We start from the raw sequence: 18,578 nt of genomic DNA on the forward strand, positions 1-18,578 counted from the left end.
TGAGCTTTAGTGGGATCTTGATGGAGGGGTAAGTAAGAGATGTATACTAACATAAAAGTGGCAACACAAGTAGATAGGGTAGTAATAAAAGGTGGGTCATTAGTCAGTGCTGATTGGAGATCAATGGTTCTCAACCTTTATCTTTCCACTCACATACCACTTTAAATAATCCCTATGCCATCAGTGCGCTGTGATTAGTAAGGAATTGCTTAAGGTGGGATGTGAGTGGGAAGGGAAGGTTGAGAATCACTGCTCTAATTGTTACCAAGATATTTTGATTGAGAAAAAGTTTCATTGGCCCATTTCCTTTGGAGTTGTGAAACTGTGCACATAACGAGTCAATGAGGTACGATTAAAACGGTGGTTTTCAAACTTTTTCTTTCCACCCACAAACTAATCACAGAGCACCGATGGCATAGGGATTACTTAGTGGTATGTGAGTGGAAAGAAAAAGGTTGAGAACCATTGCTGTAGATGTTGGGAGGTCATGTTGAATTAATGATGTCTTACTTTCTGTAATGAGCTGGATCAGATCAGAACTTGGAGATGAGAGAAGCATGCCCAGAACTTCACCTTTGCAAATAACACATTTTGCTTTTCAAATATGAAATCCATTTATCCAATCTTGTGCAACTTAAAATTGATTGTAGCTGACCACTGAAACACAATTTTTGTGGCAATTGTATGTACATCAAGAACAGAAGAATACCTTTCTTATTTTGAGACTTCCTTACCCAAGTATCAATGAAGGCATCAGTTAGCTTCTTGAGTCCAACCTAGAATGGACCATTGGAGAAGAGTTCAAAGTTAATGTCATATCCTGCGGTCAGTTTTACAATCCAAAGCATAAGCACCATTCTCATTGATTGAAACCACAATGCAATTTCTCTAAGCTTGGTGACAATTTATATTTTGTAAATAGGTTGTTCAGAAAATTTCAATTGATTTAATTTTCCCCAAACAACATCAGTAATCCAATAATTTGAAATATTTGCTCTAAGGTATTTAGCAAGGTTAATGTCACAGAATTAAATGATCAGCTTGTGTTGTAAGATAAAAAGAGCCATGTGATATTGATTCCAGATTCACTGCAATCTCATGCAGTGAAACTTCAATTATCCTTTATCCAATATTCAGGAATCCTGATAGTTGGCCATCTAACTCTCTCGGGGTCCATTTCCACACACTTCAAATAAATTGGCACGGAATATTTCGTTCACAGAACGGGACACTTTGGACCATTCCTCAGAATGGAAGGCCACATCAGGATTCATGCCAGAATGGTTGCAGGGAGACTGACGTTAGCTTGGATGACCTGTTTCCCAGAAGGCAATGCACCAATAAAATGGTGGATAAGAGCTCTATGGACAGACCAAAAGAGAACAAGTTACTTTTTAATCTCTTTAATTCTTCAGAGTAAAGATGTGCCCTTTTTACATTTTCTAGAGTGACCCACGACTTAGAGACAAATCTCAGGACTTCTATGCAAACCAAACTTGGAAGAAATTCAATTTCTACAAATTTCACTGGACAATGAAGATTTTGCTTCCTGAACACCTTTGGGTATATTTTGTGGATTTTGGGATACTGATCATGAAAATCACCTTAATACTTTTTCCTGTCATATACCATTTTTTGGATATAATCTATTTTGGGGATTTTCTCTACTTCAAGCATACATAACCATAAAATGCAACATATCATTGAAAATTCATTTTCTGCATTTGCACTTGGACTTCTGCCCTGCTGATCTTGGTGCAGTCAGTGACGGACATAGTGACCATAGAAAAGGATATTTGGAATTCATCAGTGCTAACTATTATTGGACACTGATAAGACAAGCATCAGATGTTGAGTACAAATGAAAACTAGTGGCAAAACAATTGAACTAATGCTATGCGTCAGGATCATTATGCAATTAAACATGCTAAATTCAATAAAAGTTAATTTAATGTTTTTCCAACTAACGTGATACAGCAGATATGAAATTATCTTTGTGTTCAGTTTGAAGTTGTCGATCGTAATATCCAAATTATTTTCTGGAAGCAAACCTTTTGGGGGGAAAAAATGTTGTTCAGTGTTATATATGGCTATGGTAAAACACAATGGAACACACTCTATAAATTTCTGGTGAGACCAAACATAGAATATTGTGTTTATTTCTGGTCTCTTAATTACAGGAAAGATGTGGAAGCTATAGAGAAGATGCAGAGAAGATTTACCATGATGTTGCATGGATTGGAACAAAGTCTTGAAGCAAGGTTAGCATAGCTGGGGCTTTTCTCTTTGGAACAAAGAAGGACGAGAGGCAACTTTATAGAGGTCTACAAGATTATAAGATAGATAAGGTAGACAGTCAGCATCTTTTTCCTCGGGTGGGAGAAGCAAACACCAGAACATATCTGTACAAAGTGAAGGGAGGAAGGGTTAGGGGAGACATCAGGGATGTTTACTTTATACAGAGCATTGTAGGTGCCTGGAATGCATTGCCAGGGGTGGTGGTTGAGTCTGGAACAATGGGGGCATTTAAGAGACTTTTAGTCAAACATACAGACGAAAGAAAAAATAAAGGATCATGAGGTGGGGAGAGTTTAGTTTTGTTTGGTACAGGTATAGACCCCAGGACACTGACTAAAAAAGTACATTTTGGCTCTTACATTCCCTGTATCCCCAACTCACGACCATAATCCAGTCCGAATCATATCTTGAAGTGGATGCAAGTCAGAATTTTTCCCACATGGTTGGAGTAACTAAGTCTTAAAGCAAACTTTTTAATCAAAATTTTCATCATCTGAACTTTAACCAATAATTTTATAATCTTCTTTGTACTTGCCTTATTAGTCGGCATTCCAGGGTCCGTAGGCTGGGTGTGACCATCTTGATTCCTGTACACTTGCGCAGATGTACGTATCAGAGTTTGGTTGGCGCATGTGCAGGAGTTAATTGATCTAAGGCTATTGAATTCATGCCCTTAATTCTTGTGCATGCACCAACCGAACTCTGATATGCAAGCCTGCACATGTGCACAGGAATCAGGATGGCCGCACCCAACCGATGGACCCCAGGACATTGACTAACAACGTACACACATTTTGGCTCTTATATGCCCTGTATCCCTGTTATAGTTTGTCAAATACAACACAAACCACACAAATTTTATATTTTTTCTTTATTTTTTAAACAAATTTTCAGTCGTAGATGCAGATGGATGCAAGTCAAATAGATTGCAAGTCAGAGAGTACCTGTATTTGAGTCAGCACAAAGGATTTGTACTGTGCTGCAATTTTCTATGTTCCATGTTTTTTTTAAATTAAATTTAGACATACAGCACAGTAGCAGGCCATTTCAGCCCACAGGTCTGTGCTGTTCAATTACACCCAATTGACCTATAACCCCCCCCCCCCAAAAGGTTTCAAACAGTTGGAGGAAACCAGAGTCCCCAGGAAAAACTCATATAGATATGGTGAGAATATACAAACTCCTTACAGACCGCGTGGGATTCGAACCTAAGGCATAATAGCTGGTGCTGTAAAGGCATTGTACTAACCACTACGCCAACCGTACTGCCTCATATCATTAAAATATTAAAAAATTTAAATACAGAGAATTGTTTTCTTTCTTTTAAAAATATTTTTGAGTTTAACATAATCCATGTACAAAATATTAATAAAGCAAGAAAAAACTATAATATATACATAACAAAATTAAAGTAAATACACAATATGCCATATTTTAAATTCCATCCCTTATTATTAAATGTGATTATCTGTTAAAATGCTTCAACATATAAATCAGTTAAATACTATTATTAAAGAAGTATCCAATACTGAGCTACTATAGATGTTGTTGTACACATTGTCATGTTAATGTATACATTGGGAAGTCGATGTACACTCTGTGGAGTCTAGTGCAAGACTAACACCTCCAGGCTTGCATGCTGGACTTAAATACATCACTGCCTCTGTCACATAGACAGGAAGTGACATCATCAGCTCAGATTAAAAACCTGGCTTGGATGCAGGTCAATTTCCCCCGTTTTCCACAGCACGTCCACCATTTCGGGAGCTGGTTTGCTTACTGGTAATTGGATGGCCACATGACTCCTCCTCTCCCCACTCCCCCCCCCCCCACCAGAACCAGCAATCCCACTGCATAGCCATAAGTCTGTATATTGTTTTGTTTCGGTGACCTTCCTCTCTGCTGAAGCGCCTGAACCATGACTGATCCATCCAGATTCAGATGGGCAGGTTATGAGGGGGTCAATTGCTAAAGCTTCCTCCTATGTCCAAAATTTACATCATATCATTGAGTCTCAGTACCTCAAACTGACCCTCATATGGACACTGGAATGGTGCTCAGTGTGCTCCAAGTACGAAAATGTACTTGCAGTCCTGCAAGTTCCGGGGTATATAGGACCTGGCCTAACTGTGTTGAGGTGTCAGTAAAGGTACTAAAGAACCAAGCTTTTCACAACATTTGCTTAGAATCGCTGCAGGCATCACCTCCAATCTTCATGAGACTGATACAAATTCTCCTGGAACCATCAGGGGAACAGCGTAGACAAACTCAGTCGATGAGGCACCTATATCATCTTAGGTGCTGTTCGTATGGCCAAGAGTATCCATGCCAATTTATCAACCCAATTAGATCCCTGCAGTTGTGCCACAAGGGCTGATTAAAAATGCATGTGGAACCTTTCTACTAGTCCATTAGATTATGGGTGGCATGCAGTTGTGTGGCACAACTTGGTTCCAAGGACGGTGGCCATTGCTGATCAGAGGCTTGATGTGAATTGGGCACCCCTTTCAGATGTGATGTGTGGTGGCAGACCAAAATGTGCTATCCAGGAGAAATGAGGGCCCTAGTGCAGGTATAGATAGTCATGTCTATCAGTGGAATTGCCTCTGGCCACCATGTAGCCTGATCCACTATAGTGAGAAGAAAACAATAACCACATGACACCAACAGAGGATCTACAATGTCCACATGTAGGTGGTCAAACCTCTGATATATCAGCTCAAAAGATTGTAGTGGGGCTTTTGTGTGCTTCTGGGCTTTGGATGTCTGGCAACGAGTGTATGCCTTCACCCAATTGCTGACCTATTTTTGAAGACCATGCCACACAAATCTGTTGGCTTCTGATTGATGGATGTGCCAACCCGTGTTCAGCGTTCAACACCTGCTGCCTACAGGCCACTGGAGGAATTGGGCGAAGACTACCTGCAAATATGTCACACAGGAGTGTGAACTCCCCCGGGCCTTCCGGAATTTCTTATAGCTGAATGTTCAAGTCTCCTGTTCCATAACATGGAATTTCTTTGTTTTCCTGTTGTGCTTTTGTGAGTGCAACATAGTCCATCCTTGGGCTAAGGTTTGCACAAATAGCATAGCCAGGCGAGAAAGCACATCTGACACTACGTTGGTCTTTCCTGACATGGGTTCAATGGCCGTCGTGAGCTCAGAAATATATAAACGTCTCTGTTGACAAACTGACCATGGATATGATACCTCAGTGAAGGCAATGTAAGCAGCTTGTGATCTACAAAAGCTGTGAACTGCCTGATAGCTAGGTACAGAGCCAACAATTCTCAATCAAAAGCACTGTACTTGAATTCTGGTGGTCTTAGGTGCTTGCTAAAGAAAGCCAATGGTTTCCCATACCCATCAATGTACTGTTCAAGCACCCCTCCTACTGCCATACTGGACGCATCCACTGTCAGGGCTGTTGGGATATCTATTCTTGTGTGGACCAGCAATGCAGCATTAGCCAGTGCTTCCTTGGTGTTCTCGAATGCTGCCAACAATTTTTCATCCAAAATGACATCCCTTGCCTTCCCTGACACCAGGGCGAAGAGGGGGCACATGAATTGAGCAGCTGATGGTAGAAACTAGCGATAAAAGTTCACAATTCCAACAAACTCCTGGAGGCCTTTAATTGTGCTGGGCTTAGTGAATGCCCGGATTACCTTGACCTTTGCTGGTAATGGTTTTTCTCATATTAGTCAATTCTATGGTCCAGAAAGTCGATGGTCATTAACCCAAATTGACACTTGGCCAGGTTGATGGTCACCCCAAACTCATTCAAATGAATGGAAAACTTACATAGGTGGGAGAGATGTTCCTGACGACTGTGGCTAGCAACAAGTTTATCATCTAGTTATATGAAGGTAAAGTCAAGATCGTGTCCCATTCTGTCCATGAAACATTAGAAAGTCTGTGCGGCATTCTTGAGCCCAAAAGCTATCTTTCTAAATTCAAAAAGTCCAAAAGGTGCAATAATAGCTGTTTTTGGAATGCCAACTGGGTGGACCAGGATCTGAGGATATCCCCAGACCAGGTCCACCTTGGAAAAGATGCAGACTCCCTGCAGGTTAGACATGAAGTCCTGTAAATGCAGTACTGGGTAGCGATCTGGTGCGGTAACCTCGTTCAACCTGTGGTAATCACAGTAGGGTCTCCATTCACCTGAAAACTTAGGTACCATGTGGAGCAGGGAGGCCCAGGAGCTATCAGACCCATGTCCTCCATTCTTTCAAACACCTTTTTGGCCAGATGAAGTTTATGTGGAGGGAGCCTGTGAGCTCCAGCATGCAGATGTTGCCCTTCAGTTGGTATGTGGTGCTGCACCCCATGTTTCAGCATCGCCAAGGTGAATTTCAGCATAATTATTGTGGGGAATTCTGCCATTAACCTGGTGAATTCATTCTCTGAAAGAGTAATGAAGTCTAAATGTAGGGCTGGCAGCTTGGCCTCACCTAGGGCAAAGATCTGGAAAGTGTTGATTATGAACAAATCTTTGTCCCTCTAGATCAACCAGTAGGCCATGTGCTCTGAGAAAATCAGCTCCAGTAGTGGTTGTGGAACCATGGCCAACGTGAATGTCCACGTGAACTTAGTATGACCGAATCATATTCATGCCAAATGTCTGGATATGTACTGCAGTCTGAGGCTTTCAGTGATGCCCAGGTTCTCTGTTACATGTGTCACGCCCCAAGTCTGTTACATGTGTCACGCTCCAAGTCTGTTACATGTGTCACGCCCCAAGTCTGTTAAATGTGTCACGCCCCAAGTCGTCTGTTACATGTATTACGCCCCAAGTCATCTGTTAAATGTATCATGCCCCAAGTCTGTTACATGTGTCACACCCCAAGTTGTCTGTTACATGTGTCACGCCCCAAGTCATCTGTTACATGTGTCACGCCCCAAGTCATCTGTTACATGTGTCACGCCCCAAGTCTGTTACATGTGTCGCACCCCGAGTCTGTTACATTTGTCGCACCCCAACTCTGTTACGTGCGTCACACCCCAAGTCTGTTACGTGCGTCACACCCCAACTCTGTTACGTGCGTCACACCCCAACTCTGTTACGTGCGTCACACCCCAACTCTGTTACGTGCGTCACACCCCAACTCTGTTACGTGCGTCACACCCCAACTCTGTTACGTGCGTCACACCCCAACTCTGTTACGTGCGTCACACCCCAACTCTGTTACATGCGTCACACCCCAAGTCTGTTACATGTGTCGCACCCCGAGTCTGTTACATTTGTCACACCCCGAGTCTTTTACATTTGTCACACCCCGAGTCTTTTACATGTGTCACACCCCAAGTCAGTTACATGTGTCACACCCCGATTCTGTTACATGTGTCACACCCCATGTCTGTTACATGTGTCGCACACCAAGTCTGTTACACATGTCGCACCCCAAGTCTGTTACATGTGTCACACCCCAAGTCTGTTACATGTGTCACGCCCCAAGTCGTCTGTTACATGTGTCACGCCACCAAGTCTGTTACATGTGAAACACCCCAAGTCTGTTACATGTGTCACGCCCCAAGTCGTCTGTTACAAGTGTCACACCCCAAGTCGTCTGTAACATGTCACACCCCAAGTCATCTGTTACTTGTGTCACACCCCAAGTCGACTGTTACATGTGTGACACCCCAAATCGTCTGTTACATGTGTCACACCACAAGTCATCTGTTACATGTGTCACACCCCTAGTCTGTTACATGTGTCACACCCCAAGTCTTTTACATGTGACCCCCCCAAGTCTGTTACATGTGACACCCCCAAGTCTGTTACATGTGACCCCCCCAAGTCTGTTACATGTGTCACACCCCAAGTCTGTTACATGCGTCACACCCCAAGTCTGTTACATGCGTCACACCCCAAGTCTGTTACATGCGTCAAACCCCAAGTCTGTTACATGCGTCACACCCCAAGTGTGTTACATGTGTCACACCCCAAGTGTGTTACATGTGTCACACCCCAAGTCTGTTACATGCGTAACACCCCAAGTCTGTTACATGCGTAACACCCCAAGTCTGTTACATGCGTAACACCCCAAGTCTGTTACATCCGTAACACCCCAAGTCTGTTACATCCGTAACACCCCAAGTCTGTTACATGCGTCACACCCCAAGTCTGTTAAATGCGTCAGACCCAAAGTCTGTTACATGCGTCACACCCAAAGTGGTCTGTTATATGTGTCACACCCCAAGTCTGTTACATATGTCACACCCCAAGTCGTCTGTTACATGTGTCACACCCCAAGTCTGTTACATGTGTCACACCCCAAGTCTCTTACATGTGTCACGTCCCAAGTCTGTTACGTGTCAAGCCCCAAGTCTGTTTCATGTGTCACGCCCCAAGAATGTTTCATCTGTCACGCCCCAAGTCGTCTGTTACATGTGTCATGCCCCAAGTCATCTGTTACATGTGTCACACCCCAAGTCGTCTGTTACATGTGTCACGCCCCAAGTCTGTTACATGTGAAAAGCCCCAAGTCTGTTACATGTGAAAAGCCCCAAGTCTGTTACATGTGTCACGCCCCAAGTCGTCTGTTACAAGTGTCACACCCCAAGTCGTCTGTAACATGTGTCACACCCCAAGTCATCTGTTACTTGTGTCACACCCCAAGTCTGTTACATGTGTCACACCCCAAGTCTTTTACATGTGACCCCCCCAAGTCTGTTACATGTGTCACACCCCAAGCCTGTTACATGTGTCACACCCCAAGTCTGTTACATGTGTCACAACCCAAGTCTGTTACATGTGTCACACGCCAAGACTATTACATGTGTCACACCCCAAGTCTGTTACATGTGACACACCCCAAGTCATCTGTTGCATGTGTCGCACCACAAGTCTGTTATATGTGTCTCACCCCATGTCTGTTACATGAGTCACACCCCAATTCTGTTACATGTGTCGCACCCCAAGTCGTCTGTTGCATGTGTCGCACCCCAAGTCTGTTATATGTGTCTCACCCCATGTCTGTTACATGAGTCACACCCCAATTCTGTTACATGTGTCACACCCCTAGTCTGTTACATGTGTCACACCCCGAGTCTGTTACATGTGTCACACCTCGAGTCTGTTACAAGTGTCACACCCCGAGTCTTTTACATGTGTCACACCCCGAGTCTGTTACATGTGACACACCCCGATTCTGTTACATGTGTCACATGCCATGTCTGTTACATGTGTCGCACCCCAAGTCTGTTACAAGTGTCACACCCCAAGTCTGTTACATGTGTCACACGCCAAGCCTGTTACATGTGTCACACCCCAAGTCTGTTACATGTGACACACCCCAAGTCTGTTACATGTGTCACATCCCAAGCCTGTTACATGTGTCACACCCCAAATCTGTTACATGTGTCACACCCCAAGTCTGTTACATGTGTCACAACCCAAGTCTGTTACATGTGTCACACCCCAAGTCTGTTACATGTGTCACTCCCCAAGTCGTCTGTTACATGTGTCGCACCCCAAGTCGTCTGTTGCATGTGTCGCACCCCATGTCTGTTGCATGAGTCACACCCCAATTCTGTAACGTGTGTCACACCCCTAGTCTGTTACATGTGTCACACCCCGAGTCTTTTACATGTGTCACACCCCGAGTTTGTTACATGTGACACACCCCGAGTCTTTTACATGTGTCACACCCCGAGTCTGTTACATGTGACACACCCCGATTCTGTTACATGTGTCACACCCCATGTCTGTTACATGTGTCGCACCCCAAGTCTGTTATATGTATCTCACCCCAAGTCTGTTACATGTGTTTCACCCCGAGTCTGTTACATGTGTCACACCCCGAGTCTGTTACATGTGTCACACGCCGAGTCTGTTACATGTGTCACACCCCGAGTCTGTTACATGTGTCACACCCCGAATCTGTTACATGTGTCACACCCCGAGTCTGTTACATGTGTCACACCCCGATTCTTTTACATGTGTCACACCTCAAGTCTGTTACATGTGTCACACCCCAAGTCTGTTACATGAGTCACACCACAAGTCTGTTACAAGTGTCACACACCAAGTCAGCTGTTACATATGTCACACCCCAAGTCTGTTACATGCGTCACACCCCAAGTCTGTTACATGCGTCACACCCCATGTCTGTTACATGCGTCACGCCCCAAGTCATCTGTTACATGTGTCACACACCAAGTCTGTTACATGTGTCATGCCCCAATGTCTGTTACATATGTCACGCCCCAAGTCTGTTACATGTGTCACACCCAAGTCGTCTGTTACATGTGTCATGCCCCAAGTCGTCTGTTACATGTGTCACGCCCCAAGTCTGTTACATGTATCACACCCCAAGTCTGTTACATGCGTCACACCCAAAGTCTGTTACATGTGTCACACCCCAAGTCTGTTACACGTGTCACAGCCCAAGTCTGTTACATGTGACACACCCAAGTCTGTTACATGTGTCACACCCCAAGTCTGTTACATGTGTCACACCCCAAACCTGTTACATGTGTCACACCCCAAGTCTGTTTTATGTGTCACACCCCAAGTTGTCTGTTACATGTGTCACACCCCAAGTTGTCTGTTACATGTGTCACACCCCACGTCTTCTGTTACATGTGTCACAACCCGGTCTGTTACATGTGTCGCACCCCAAGTCTGTTACATGTGTCGCACCCCAAGTCTGTTACATGTGTCGCACCCCAAGTCTGTTACATGTGTCACACCCCGAGTCTGTTACATGTGTCACACCCCGAGTCTGTTACATGTGTCACACCCCGAGTCTGTTACATGTGTCACACCCCGCGTCTTTTACATGTGTCACACCCCAAGTCAGTTACACGTGTCACACACCCAAGTCTGTTATATGTGTCACACCCCAAGTCTGTTACATGTGTCACACCCCAAACCTGTTACATGTGTCACACCCCAAGTCTGTTTTATGTGTCACACCCCAAGTTGTCTGTTACATGTGTCACACCCCAAGTTGTCTGTTACATGTGTCACACCCCAAGTCTGTTACATGTGTCACGCCCCAAGTCTGTTAAATGTGTCACGCCCCAAGTCTGTTACATGTGTCACGCCCCAAGTCATCTGTTACATGTGTCACGCCCCCAAGTCTGTTACATGTGAAACGCCCCAAGTCTGTTACGTGTGTCACGCCCCAAGTCGTCTGTTACAAGTGTCACACCCCGCGTCTTTTACATGTGTCACACCCCAAGTCAGTTACATGTGTCACACCCCGATTCTGTTACATGTGTCACACCCCATGTCTGTTACATGTGTCACACCCCATGTCTGTTACATGTGTCGCACCCCAAGTCTGTTACATGTGTCGCACCCCAAGTCTGTTACATGTGTCACACCCCAAGTCTGTTACATGTGTCACACCCCAAGTCTGTTACATGTGTCACGCCCCAAGTCTGTTACATGTGTCACGCCCCAAGTCATCTGTTACATGTGTCACACCACCAAGTCTGTTACATGTGAAACGCCCCAAGTCTGTTACATGTGTCACGCCCCAAGTCGTCTGTTACAAGTGTCACACCCAAAGTCGTCTGTAACATGTCACACCCCAATTCATCTGTTACTTGTGTCACACCCCAAGTCGACTGTTACATGTGTCACACCCCAAAACGTCTGTTACATGTGTCACGCCCCAAGTCGTCTGTTACATGTGTCACGCCCCAAGTCGTCTGTTACATGTGTCATGCCACAAAGTCTGTTACATGTGAAACACCCCAAGTCTGTTACATGTGTCACGCCCCAAGTCGTCTGTTACAAGTGTCACACCCCAAGTCGTCTGTAACATGTCACACCCCAAGTCATCTGTTACTTGTGTCACACCCCAAGTCGACTGTTACATGTGTGACACCCCAAATCGTCTGTTACATGTGACCCCCCCAAGTCTGTTACATGTGACCCCCCCAAGTCTGTTACATGTGTCACACCCCAAGTCTGTTACATGTGTCACACCCCAAGTCTGTTACATGCGTCACACCCCAAGTCTGTTACATGCGTCAAACCCCAAGTCTGTTACATGTGTCACACCCCAAGTGTGTTACATGCGTCACACCCCAAGTCTGTTACATGCGTAACACCCCAAGTCTGTTACATGCGTAACACCCCAAGTCTGTTACATGCGTAACACCCCAAGTCTGTTACATGCGTAACACCCCAAGTCTGTTACATCCGTAACACCCCAAGTCTGTTACATGCGTCACACCCCAAGTCTGTTACATGCGTCAGACCCAAAGTCTGTTACATGCGTCACACCCAAAGTGGTCTGTTATATGTGTCACACCCCAAGTCTGTTACATATGTCACACCCCAAGTCGTCTGTTACATGTGTCACACCCCAAGTCTGTTACATGTGTCACACCCCAAGTCTCTTACATGTGTCACGTCCCAAGTCTGTTACGTGTCAAGCCCCAAGTCTGTTACATGTGTCACGCCCCAAGAATGTTTCATCTGTCACGCCCCAAGTCGTCTGTTACATGTGTCACGCCCCAAGTCATCTGTTACATGTGTCATGCCCCAAGTCGTCTGTTACATGTGTCACGCCCCAAGTCTGTTACATGTGAAAAGCCCCAAGTCTGTTACATGTGAAAAGCCCCAAGTCTGTTACATGTGTCACGCCCCAAGTCGTCTGTTACTTGTGTCACACCCCAAGTCTGTTACATGTGTCACACCCCAAGTCTTTTACATGTGTCACACCCCAAGTCTGTTACATGTGTCACACCCCAAGTCTGTTACATGTGTCACACGCCAAGCCTGTTACATGTGTCACACCCCAAGTCTGTTACATGTGACACACCCCAAGTCGTCTGTTGCATGTGTCGCACCCCAAGTCTTTTACATGTGTCACACCCCAAGTCTGTTACATGTGTCACACCCCAAGTCTGTTACATGTGTCACACGCCAAGCCTGTTACATGTGTCACACCCCAAGTCTGTTACATGTGACACACCCCAAGTCGTTTGTTGCATGTGTCGCACCCCAAGTCTGTTATATGTGTCTCACCCCATGTCTGTTACATGAGTCACACCCCAATTCTGTTACATGTGTCGCACCCCAAGTCGTCTGTTGCATGTGTCGCACCCCAAGTCTGTTATGTGTGTCTCACCCCATGTCTGTTACATGAGTCACACCCCAATTCTGTTACATGTGTCACACCCCAAGTCTGTTACATGTATCACACCCCAAGTCTGTTACATGCGTCACACCCAAAGTCTGTTACATGTGTCACAACCCAAGTCTGTTACATGTGTCACACCCCAAGTCTGTTACATGTGTCACACCCCAAGTCTGTTACATGTGTCACACCCCAAGTCTGTTACATGTGTCACACCCCAAGTCTGTTACATGTGTCACACCCCAAGCCTGTTACATGTGTCACACGCCAAGCCTGTTACATGTGTCACACCCCATGTCTGTTGCATGTGTCGCACCCCAAGTCTGTTATATGTGTCTCACCCCAAGTCTGTTACATGTGACACACCCCAAGTCGTCTGTTGCATGTGTCGCACCCCAAGTCTGTTATATGTGTCTCACCCCATGTCTGTTACATGAGTCACACCCCAATTCTGTTACATGTGTCGCACCCCAAGTCGTCTGTTGCATGTGGTGCACCCCAAGTCTGTTATATGTGTCTCACCCTATGTCTGTTACATGAGTCACACCCCAATTCTGTTACATGTGTCACACCCCTAGTCTGTTACATGTGTCGCACCCCGAGTCTGTTACATATGTCACACCTCGAGTCTGTTACAAGTGTCACACCCCGAGTCTTTTACATGTGTCACACCCCGAGTCTGTTACATGTGACACACCCCGATTCTGTTACATGTGTCTCACCCCATGTCTGTTACATGAGTCACACCCCAATTCTGTTACATGTGTCACACCCCTAGTCTGTTACATGTGTCACACCCCGAGTCTTTTACATGTGTCACACCCCGAGTCTGTTACATGTGACACACCCCGAGTCTTTTACATGTGTCACACCCCGAGTCTGTTACATGTGACACACCCCGATTCTGTTACATGTGTCACACCCCATGTCTGTTACATGTGTCGCACCACAAGTCTGTTTTATGTATCTCACCCCAAGTCTGTTACATGTGTCTCACCCCGAGTCTGTTACATGTGTCGCACCCCGAGTCTGTTACATGTGTCAGACGCCGAGTCTGTTACATTGTGTCACACCCCAAGTCGTCTGTTACATGTGTCACACCCCAAGTCGTCTGTTACATGTGTCACACCCCAAGTCGTCTGTTACATGTGTCACACCCCAAATCATCTGTTACATGTGTCACACCCCAATTCTGTTACATGTGACACACCCCAAGTCTGTTACATGTGACACACCCCAAGTCTGTTACATGTGACACACCCCAAGTCTGTTACATGTGACACACCTCAAGTCTGTTACATGTGTCACACCCCAAGTCTGTTACATGTGTCACACCCCAAGTCTGTTACATGTGTCACACCCCAAGTCTGTTTCATGTGTCACACCCCAAGTCATCTGTTACATGTGTCACACCCCAAGTCGTCTGTTGCATGTGTCACACCCCAAGTCGTCTGTTGCATGTGTCACACCCCAAGTCGTCTGTTGCATGTGTCACACCCCAAGTCGTCTGTTGCATGTGTCACACCCCAAGTCGACTGTTACATGTGTCACACCCCAAGTCGTCTGTTACAAGTGTCACACCCCAAGTCTGTTACATGCGTCACACCCCAAGTCTGTTACATGCGTCACACCCCAAGTCTGTTACATGCGTCACACCCCAAGTCTGTTACATGCGTCACACCCCAAGTCTGTTACATGCGTCACACCCCAAGTCTGTTACATGCGTCACACCCCAAGTCTGTTACATGCGTCACTCCCCAAGTCTGTTACATGCGTCACACCCCAAGTCTGTTACATGCGTAACACCCCAGGTCTGTTACATGTGTCACACCCCAAGTCTGTTACATGTGTCACTCCCCAAGTCGTCTGTTACATGTGTCACACCCCAAGTCGTCTGTTGCATGTGTCGCACCCCATGTCTGTTGCATGTGTCGCACCCCAAGTCTGTTATATGTGTCTCACCCCATGTCTGTTACATGAGTCACACCGCAATTCTGTTACATGTGTCACACCCCTAGTCTGTTACATGTTTCACACCCCAAGTCGTCTGTTACATGTCACACCCCAAGTCTGTTACATGTGTCACACCCCAAGTCTGTTACATGTGTCACACCCCAAGTCTGTTACATGTGTCACACCCCAAGTCTGTTACATGTGTCACACCCCAAGTCTGTTACATGTGTCACACCCCAAGTCTGTTACATGTGTCACACCCCAAGTCTGTTACATGTGTCACATCCCAAGTCTGTTACATGTGTCACACCCCAAGTCTGTTACAAGTGTCACACCCCAAGTCGTCTGTTATATTCGTTGCACCCCAAGTCTGTTATATGTATCTCACCCCAAGTCTGTTACATGTGTCTCACCCCGAGTCTGTTACATGTGTCTCACCCCGAGTCTGTTACATGTGTCACACCCCGAGTCTGTTACATGTGTCAAACGCCGAGTCTGTTACATGCGTCACACCCCATGTCTGTTACATGCGTCACACCCCAAGTCTGTTACATGCGTCACACCCAAAGTCATCTGTTACATGCGTCACACCCCAAGTCTGTTACATGTGTCACACCCCAAGTCTGTTACATGTGTCACACCCAAAGTCTGTTACATGTGTCACACCCAAAGTCTGTTACATGTGTCACACCCAAAGTCTGTTACGTGCGTCACACCCAAAGTCTGTTACGAGCGTCACACCCAAAGTCTGTTACGAGCGTCACACACAAGTCTGCTACATGCGTCACACCCCAAGTCTGCTACATGCGTCACACCCCAAGTCTGCTACATGCGTCACACCCCAAGTCTGCTACATGCGTCACACCCCAAGTCGTCTGTTACATGCGTCACACCCCAAGTCGTCTGTTACATGTGTCACACCCCAAGTCGTCTGTTACATGTGTCACACCCCAAGTCTGTTACGTGTGTCACACCCCAAGTCATCTGTTACGTGTGTCACACCCCAAGTCATCTGTTACGTGTGTCACACCCCAAGTCATCTGTTACGTGTGTCACACCCCAAGTCTGTTACGTGTGTCACACCCCAAGTCTGTTACGTGTGTCACACCCCAACTCTGTTACGTGTGTCACACCCCAACTCTGTTACGTGTGTCACACCCCAAGTCTGTTACGTGTGTCACACCCCAAGTCGTTTGTTACGTGTGTCACACCCCAAGTCCTCTGTTACGTGTGTCTCACCCCAAGTCCTCTGTTACGTGTGTCACACCCCAAGTCCTCTGTTACGTGTGTCACACCCCAAGTCCTCTGTTACGTGTGTCACACCCCAAGTCTTCTGTTACTTGTGTCACACCCTAAGTCGTCTGTTACATGTGTCACACCCCAAGTCGTCTGTTACATGTGTCACACCCCAAATCATCTGTTACATGTGTCACACCTCAATTCTGTTACATGTGACACACCCCAAGTCTGTTACATGTGACACACCTCAAGTCTGTTACATGTGTCACACCTCAAGTCTGTTACATGTGTCACACCCCAAGTCTGTTACATGTGTCACACCCCAAGTCTGTTTCATGTGTCACACCCCAAGTCATCTGTTACATGTGTCACACCCCAAGTCGTCTGTTGCATGTGTCACACCCCAAGTCGTCTGTTGCATGTGTCACACCCCAAGTCGTCTGTTACAAGTGTCACACCCCAAGTCGTCTGTTACAAGTGTCACACCCCAAGTCTTCTGTTACATGTGTCACACCCCAAGTCGTCTGTTACATGTCACACCCCAAGACTGTTACCTGTGTCACACCCTGTCAGTTACATGTGTCACACCCCAAGTCTGTTACATGTGTCACACCCCAAGTCTGTTACATGTGTCACACCCCAAGTCTGTTACAAGTGTCACACCCCAAGTCGTCTGTTACATTCGTCACACCCCAAGTCTGTTACATGCGTCACACCCCACATCTGTTACATGCGTCACACCCCACATCTGTTACATGCGTCACACCCCAAGTCTGTTACATGCGTCACACCCCAAGTCTGTTACATGCGTCACACCCCAAGTCTGTTACATGCGTCACACCCCAAGTCTGTAACATACGTAACACCCCAGGTCTGTTACATGCGTCACACCCAAAGTCTGTTACATGCGTCACACCCAAAGTCTGTTACATGCGTCACACCCAAAGTCTGTTACATGCGTCACACCCAAAGTCTGTTACATGCGTCACACCCAAAGTCTGTTACATGCGTCACACCCAAAGTCTGTTGCATGCGTCACACCCCAAGTCTGTTGCATGCGTCACACCCCAAGTCGTCTGTTACATCCGTCATACCCCAAGTCGTCTGTTACATGTGTCACACCCCAAGTCGTCTTTTACATGTGTCACACCCCAAGTCGTCTGTTACATGTGTCACACCCCAAGTCGTCTGTTACATGTGTCACACCCCAAGTCATCTGTTACATGTGTCAAACCCAAGTTGTCTGTTACATGTTTCACACGCCAAGTCGTCTGTTACATGTCACACCCCAAGTCTGTTACATGTGTCACACCCCAAGTCTGTTACATGTGTCACACCCCAAGTCTGTTACATGTGTCACACCCCAAGTCTGTTACATGTGTCACACCCCAAGTCTGTTACATGTGTCACACCCCAAGTCTGTTACATGTGTCACACCCCAAGTCTGTTACATGTGTCACACCCCAAGTCTGTTACAAGTGTCACACCCCAAGTCGTCTGTTATATTCGTTACACCCCAAGTCTGTTACATGCGTCACACCCCATGTCTGTTAAATGTGTCACACCCCAAGTCTGTTACATGCGTCACACCCCATGTCTGTTACATGCTTCACACCCCAAGTCTGTTACATGCGTCGCACCCCAAGTCTGTTTCATGCGTCACTCCCCAAGTCTGTTACATGTGTCACACCCCAAGTCTTTTACATGCGTCACACCCCAAGTCTGTTACATGCGTCACACCCCATGTCTGTTGCATGCGTCACACCCCAAGTCTGTTGCATGCGTCACACCCCAAGTCGTCAGTTACATCCGTCACACCCCAAGTCGTCTGTTGCATGCGTCACACCCCAAGTCGTCTGTTGCATGCGTCACACCACAAGTCGTCTCTTACATCAGTCACACCCCAAGTCGTCTCTTACATCCGTCACACCCCAAGTCGTCTGTTACATGCGTCACACCCCAAGTCGTCTGTTACATGTG

General features: G+C 46.2%; 2 long non-coding RNA genes across 6 annotated transcripts in view; one reads left to right on the top strand and one right to left on the bottom strand.

The window, feature by feature from the left end:
* Positions 1-18,578, bottom strand: part of LOC138741808 (uncharacterized) — a 782,604-nt gene that overhangs the window by 152,687 nt on the left and 611,339 nt on the right. The window lies entirely within an intron of this gene.
* The window catches only part of LOC138741043 (uncharacterized), a 104,495-nt gene that overhangs the window by 3,915 nt on the left and 82,002 nt on the right, over positions 1-18,578 (top strand). For all 5 annotated transcript variants that reach the window (XR_011343286.1, XR_011343287.1, XR_011343284.1 and 2 more), the window contains exon 2: positions 2,181-2,261. This is a non-coding gene — a long non-coding RNA (uncharacterized lncRNA). The remainder of the gene's footprint in view (positions 1-2,180; positions 2,262-18,578) is intronic.

Source organism: Narcine bancroftii, chromosome 8 (assembly GCF_036971445.1).
Source record: "Narcine bancroftii isolate sNarBan1 chromosome 8, sNarBan1.hap1, whole genome shotgun sequence".
NCBI classification, from domain to species: domain Eukaryota; kingdom Metazoa; phylum Chordata; class Chondrichthyes; order Torpediniformes; family Narcinidae; genus Narcine; species Narcine bancroftii.